General features: G+C 35.0%; 1 long non-coding RNA gene across 2 annotated transcripts; it reads right to left on the reverse strand.

Moving 5' to 3' along the window:
• Positions 1–3,074: 3,074 nt before the first annotated feature.
• On the reverse strand, positions 3,075–3,614 carry LOC122008441. 2 transcript variants are annotated; one of them, XR_006119287.1, is made up of 3 exons: positions 3,404–3,614; positions 3,190–3,294; positions 3,075–3,112 (listed from the first exon to the last, which is right to left on the reverse strand). It is a non-coding gene; the product is annotated as an uncharacterized LOC122008441 (long non-coding RNA). The 2 variants fall into 2 exon arrangements; XR_006119286.1 differs by having other exon boundaries at positions 3,190–3,299.
• Between the last annotated feature and the right edge of the window lie 3,994 nt (positions 3,615–7,608).

Genomic DNA, 7,608 nt, shown 5'->3' on the forward strand with positions numbered 1-7,608 from the left:
ATATAGATTTCTGTTAAGCTATTATGCAGATTTTTATTAAGCTAGTATGCAGATTTCTGTTAAGCATTAGTGTAGATTTTTGATAAGTATTGTATGTGTAGATTTCTTTTGTATTCTATGCATGATTATGTGTTACATAGTTAATTTCATTCATAGATGCATACGAAAGGTACCCTAACAGTATTTTGGGTTTAAGAAAAGTATAAGAAAGATAAAGAAAAGAAAGAAAAGGCCAAGGCCTTAAGTAGATCCCAAAGTCAAGACTTTAGGGATTTTTGGCACACAAGGTGTCTATTAAAATGCCAAGGCATTTAAAGAAGAAGTAATTAAGATTATAAGTATTTTACTTTTAAGAAGAGGCTAGTACCCGACTTCCGAGGTTGTCGTTAAACAAATCCAGGTGTCCAATTCCGAGGTCTTGGCCCTGGTAGACTGAGGTCTGCTCTTTTAGGATTGGTGGCTCGCTACCCCAACCTATTAGGGAACGCGTATAAGATGGTACTACGCCTGGGCCCAAGAAGAAGTTGATTATTATTTTGAAGTATTATAAGTATAAGTTTTTGAACAAGTAAAACGAGTTTTACATAAACATAAAGTATTAAAGATTAAGTTTAGAACAAATGAAATAAGTTTCATATAGTTCTAAAAATCAGTAAGTTTAGTTCTTTATTCTACCATGTTTATCTAGTAGATGAGTAGTTTTTCATGTTTACCTATTAGATGAGCAGCATGATTAGCTATTAGAATTACATGAGTAGATTCCTTAGCTTTTCTTTGCTATTAGTTTGACATGAGTAGTTATGTTTATGCTTTATTCCTTTTTAGAGCATATAGTTTCCAGTTCTTTACATATACATGCACATTCATGATTTTGTGAGTTAGTGTTACGCCCCAGGTAGTCCCTGTCCGAAGAAATTTCGGCAGCATCTCCCCTGTACGGGTGACAATATGAATCCAGAATACATATATCTATACCTCGGCCACACTCGGCCGGAACAATACACACAAATAGTAAACAATCCACGTAGTTATATTCAACATTTCCACACAGATATAATATGAACAATCCACGCAGTTATATAAAGAAAGAACGATATAGAATCCTCGAAGATATATGTAAACATCCTACTCCACTACAACGAAGAAAGACAAAATCCACGAAGTAATGAAATTATATCCGCAGCGGACAACCAAAAGTAGTAAACCCAAGTGCTCGATAATAAGTCCACAATACAAACCCACATCACAAGTATATAAGATGCAAAAACAAAGCAGATCCCGACAACAGGAAATCCTCGCGATAAAGGGGCTAGCGACTGGAATCTCTCCTGACGGCCTCAACCTGAAAAATAGTAACAACGGGATGAGTTCGAAGAACTCAGCAGGTAATCCAATAGATATGTACAGCAACATATAACTACTAGCAACATCCTATGGTACAGTACACTAAACCATAGAGCCTACAGTACAGTTTCCTAACAGTACAACCTATGGTATAGTCTCCTAACAGTATAACAGATATGCATAGCTGAAATAAACTGTAATAACCAGCAATAGGCATAAAGTACAGTCTATAGCAAGAATAATAAGAAAATGCATAACTGAAATAAACTGTACTCACCTGCGAGGTTTATGCAACTGACTGTGAACATACACAGATAAAAAAAGTCAGAGCAAAAGCATATAACCTGTATGCATGTCAATCATATGCAATCACCAAAATGCATCACTCATAAATAATGCAATCTGTGCATATGATGCAAATGACATGTCCTGGTCACCCTTACTGCCATGCTCAGCCGTCTCACACGCAATGGCGATACCGAGTGGGTAGGGCTATGACAACCGTGCACTCTGCCGTCACTACCCCTGATGAGTGACCGAGTGGATGGGATGCTGTCGGAGTACACCTATCCTCCTACCTCAAACATAGTGAGGGAGCGCAATGCTCTCATCTCCCGGTACACAATGACGGGGAGGGACCCCGGCGTGCTACCATGCTCCTGTCACGCTACCCATAAGCGTCCTAGAGGAGCACCACCGGGCAACCTACCATACACACCCTGAGTGCTGTGCCACTACCCATGTAGTGGTCACGTTGTGTGTAGGCCCATGTAGCCGACCGACGAGCTCAACAATAATGGAGTCGTCAATCGCCCAGCATGCAATCATGCAATATGGTGCATGCGGCTACAGTATGTCATACCTGAACATATCCTCCTCCATATGTGTAGGTGCCAAAAAGATAAACACATATATAACAAGGATAATAAATAACATGAATCCAATATCACATATCCAATATATCTATCAACTAATCCAGTATAGAGGGAAGCACAATAAATACCTCTATCTCTATGAACATAGATAACATAGCCAGAAAGAAAAACATACTAAGGTATAGCAGCTAACAGTAGAACCATGTATCAGGTATCAACTAAACTAAAACCAGGGGAAGTACTAAAACTACCAATCACTAGTAATTATATATAAAGTGCACATATCATAAGACAGTATCAAAAGATAAGTCAAAGGGTACCCGCCTCAAATAGAAGGTACAAATCACGCAATCCAAAGTCGACGTCGAGACGCCGTCTCGAATCAGAGTCCTGTGTCAAACAAACAATATATATAGATTTTATTTAGCTACATCAAATGAATAGCTAAATAAAACCCCTAGAACTAAATTAGGGCAAAAACCCTAATCACATCAATCTCAACCTACCTAATGAAACCTAACAGGTAATTAGGGTTAGTTACCCTATTCCTAATCATTCAATTAGATTCATTCTAAACTAAATAAATCTACACATGAACAACCATCTAATAATCATCTACCATACGTATCAAAATCCCTACACATCATATATCAATTATCTGTTCCTTACCTCAATCTCAGCTACTGGATGCTAGAACAAGTAGAGTTGAACCAACACCCACAGTACACAGTCATGCTTGTTAATCCACAGCACCCACAAGAACAAGAACACCTCTGCTGAATCAAGAACAAGGAACCACCCAACCTACAGAACACCTCTATCACAGCAAAGAAGGAAACATCCAAGAACTGATCTGTGGGTTACAACAAGTAATTGGATCCGATCTCTCCCTCCTAGTTTAGAATCGAAAGATATCACCAAAACGAAGAATTCATCAAAATCCTTGAATCTACAGAATTCCCCATGTTACCTCAACTGATCATTTCCAGATGGATCACCTACTCCGCTCCGTGAACCAGCATACCAGGGATTCCCCTGACTCTCAATCAACAACAACAAAGAAGGGATCCAAGACCTGACCTGCGATTGCCAACAATGAGAGAGGAAACGAGCAAGAATTGGGAAAGAAGACTCGATCTAGGGCACAAATCAAAGAACAGACAAGAGGAAGGATCGTCACTTACCCTCAAAGCCCTAATTATCTCTTCATGCCGACGATCAAATCTGACTCGATTCCAGTGGCGTCGGCAGTCGGCGTGAGGGAGGAGAGGGAAGGTCTACCGATGGAAGACGATGCAAGATCTAGCTCTCACCGTGCCCTAGCCATCGATCGTCGACACTCGGCCACAGAAATCACCAAAGCAGCGACCCCTCGGTCGAATACAACTTGGATTCCGTTGAGCTCCGGTGACTTCCTCCTCAGGCAACATCGACAATCGTCGAAGGTGCTCCTCCGGTCTCGGCGCCAAGTCGTCCACGAGAGAGAATCGATGGTGAGGAGAAGAGATCGGGGAAGAATGGTCGGGGATGAGGAGATCGGGTCGGGATATCGGCGTTGGGTTGGGGGAGGAAATAAGAAAAGAAAAAGGAAAAAGGAATTTATAATTAGAAACATTTCCTCACTTAAGCGGGTATCCCAAACAGGCTTTATCCGCGCCCGAAATTGATCCCCTCAAAACCCTCCGTACGAGCTCCGAAAAATTCCCAGAAAATTTTATAAGGCTATTTCTGAAAGAACCCTATTTATTAAATTTCTTCCGAGATCTCACAGTTAGATAGTGCTTACTAAGCAAATTTTGCTTATAGATTGCACTTCCTCTTACTGCAGATACAAGAAAGGAAAAGATATAGAAAGGAAGGCGACAAGGAGGTGTTTGAAGGATGTGTGATGCCAGGACTATGGAAGCCTTGGGACTAGGAAAGAAGTTTTATTTTAGTTTCTATTGTCTTTTGCTATGTTAGAAGTATTTGAGATAGCACATGATATTTTGATGTGATTAGGACATAGTAGATGAATTGTGATATAGTGTGATGAGTTGTGGTATTGTTTTCTTTATTTTGGATTTATTATACTGCGTGGTTGATTGATATGTGTTCCAGCCGCTTGTGGCTGAGTATATATTGCATGTATTGTTGAATATGGTCACCGGTACAGGGGAGATTCTACCGAAATTTTTCGGTAGGGTTTCCATGTGATTTTTAATCATACCAGTTAAGTAGAGTTAGTAGTTAAGTAATGGTCACTCTTAGAGAGTAGTAGTAGTAAGAAGGGTGGTCGTTACAATTGTAAACCCTGTAGCCTCTACTATTTAGGGAGTATCCTAGGAAAATTCCATTTTCAACCTTGGAGGTGAATTTTCCTAAATGTTCTCTTGTGTTTAATATAAAGGCTGGGCACCCAAACACTCTAAAGTATTTTATATTAGGTTGTTTATTGTAATACACTTCAAAAAATATTTTGTTATGGGTTTTGTTTAGTGTTGTTCTGTTTTGTACATAGCAAGCTGTGCTAACAGCTTCTGCCCTAAAATATTTAGGTAAGTTGTATTCATTTAACATCGTTCTAGAGGCCTCAAGTAATGTTCTATTTTTCTTTCTACAATCTCATTTTTTTGGGGGGTTTTAGTGTTAGTTAGAGCCCTAGAGCCAATCATTTGATGATTGTATGGACTCATGTATATCATATTCTTGTATATATATTAAGGCATTTAGTTTTTTGGTTATTATGCTTATCTGTATTAGTGCCAGATAAAATAAGTATAGTAACGTCCTTGAGTAGAAGGTTCTTACCTATATCAATCGATTGGTTGAATCGATAGTGAGATGATATAGGGAACACTACTCTAAATCATTCCTAGTCGAGTATTAACATTCAGGGACAATGTTAATACAATAAGACTAGCATGTAGGTCAGCTTGATGACTTGATCTCACAAGTCATGGATATAGAGATATCAAGCTAACACATGGGTATGCATTAGAGAATGTATACTGAATGACCCGCCATGAGAAAGTATCATGGATCGTTATATGAGTGTCATATACTTTCTCATGTGGCTATTAGTATGACTATTAGTCCTTTGACCTAAAGTCACCATGGATCCCTACATAAGGAGTTATGTACTTTGGTTTCGTCAAACGTCACCCGTAACAGGGTGGACTATAAAGGCGATTACTGGGTTCGATGTTACCTATAAACGTCCCCCGTAATAGTTATGTACTTTTCAACAAGTAACACATTTGTAATAATAAAGTCAATTTTTAGTTCGATGTTACCTATACCAAGTACCTTGAGTTTGCCGTTGTTCCCAAAGGCAACTGTTCCTAGGTTTTTGTAGGTGAGTTGAGAGAATTTTGTGTGATATCCAGTCATATGTTTGGAGCAATCACTATCCAAAATCCACTTAGTTTCCTATAATGGGTAGAAATTGGTATTAGTCTAACTATTGGACCAAAAAAAATTAAGTTTTAAAATAAATTTTAAGTACAAAAAAAATAAGTTTTAATTTTAAAATAAAATTTTAAGTTAAAACAAAATTAAGTTTTAATTTTAAAATAAATTTTTAAGTAAACAAAATTAAGTTTTAATTTTAAAATAAATTTTTAAGTTAAAAAAAATTAAGTTTTATTTTTTAAAAAAAAATTTTAAGTTAAAAAAAATAAGTTTTGATTTTAAAATAAATTTTAAATTAAAAAAAGTAAGTTTTAATTTTTTTAAAAAAAATTTAAGTTAAAAAAATAAGTTTTAATTTTAAAATAATTTTTATTTAAAAATTAAGTTTTAATTTTAAAATAAAATTTTAAGGTAAAAAAAAATTTAATTTTAAAATAAATTAAAAAAATTAAGTTTTAATTTTAAAATAAATTTTTAAGTTTAAAAAAATTAATTTATAATTTAAAAATAAATTTTTAAGTTAAAAAAAGTAAGTTTTAATTTTAAAATAAATTTTTAAGTAAAAAAAGTAAGTTTTAATATTAAAATAATTTTTTAAGTTAAAAAAATTAATTTTTAATTTTAAAATAAATTTTTAAGTTAAAAAAATTAAGTTTTAATTTTAAAATAAAATTTTAAGTTAAAAAATATTAATTTTTAATTTTAAAATAAATTTTTAAGTTAAAAAAAAACTAAGTTTTAATTTTAAAATAAATTTTTAAGTTAAAAAAACTAAGTTTTAATCTTAAAATAAATTTTTAACTTAAAAAAAATTAAGTTTTAATTTTAAAATAAATTTTTAAGTTAAAAAAAAAAGAAGTTTTAATTTTAAGATAAAATTTTAAGTTAAAAAAAATTAAGTTTTAATTTTAAAATAAATTTTTAATTTAATTTAATTTAATTTAAATTTTAATTTAATTTAATTTTAATTGTAATTTTATGTTCTTAGTCATCTCACCCGATCTATATTTTCAATCAGGGAATCCTATGATTTTATGAGATGAATTAGAATCAATTTTAGAGTTTGTTTTTAACTTGTGTTAGATTCAGGTTTGACTTTGGGTTCAACAAATAGGCGTTCTCTGGATAAACTTCTGGGATATGGTGAGTCACTCGGACATCATTAAAGTAACCATGCCTTCAAGGTTTTCCAAATAGTCCTATCCACTGAACTTAGTACAAAACCTTAGTCTAACTGGTTATGTAACAATCCAAACTTCCTCATTTCGAGTCCTAATAGTGCTTAAAAATATTTAGAAATACTTTAGAAAAATTCTAGAGATTTTTAGAATTTTTTAGAGTATTTTTATGTAATTTTTGGAGTTCGTTTGGTATTTTTACCAAAAGAAACAAGTTGTAAAAAAATAAAAAAATTTAGCCGAGGTTTGAACCGGAGACCTCCGATTAAACAAAGCCTTAAGTTGTCTCGGCTAACAAAATGCCCAAGCAAGCGTTGCTGATTAAAGAAGAAGCAGAATTAATTTAAGTAATAGTTAATAGATAGAAAATAAAAAGGTTCGGCTGAGGATTCGAACCCGCAACCTCCGACGCGAACCAAGTCTTAAGCGAATCCAGCTGACCAAGTGCCCAAGCGGGCGATGCTAATCAAATAAGGGATGAAATTTATTTAAGCAGTAGTTAGAAAAAAGAGAATAAATAGGAATAAAAAGAGATGCAGCCGAGATTCGAACCCGCGACCTCCGACCCGACCCGAACCTTAAGCAAATCCGGCTGACCAAGTGCCCAAGCGGGCGGTTCTGTTTAGAAACGATAGCAAAATTTATTTAAGAGGTTAACAGAATATTGGAGATTATAAAAGGGATAAGTTGATGTTAATTCCTCCCGTGACCGAAAACCCCTCTCCTTCTTCTCTCGCTCGCGACGGCAGAGCTCGGGTGGAAAACAAAGCCGCGGCTAGGTCTTGTATCCGGCGGTCGGCGAAGGGTAGATTCTGTGA

Source organism: Zingiber officinale, chromosome 1A, assembly GCF_018446385.1.
Source record: "Zingiber officinale cultivar Zhangliang chromosome 1A, Zo_v1.1, whole genome shotgun sequence".
In the NCBI taxonomy this organism is placed as follows: Eukaryota; Viridiplantae; Streptophyta; class Magnoliopsida; order Zingiberales; family Zingiberaceae; genus Zingiber; species Zingiber officinale.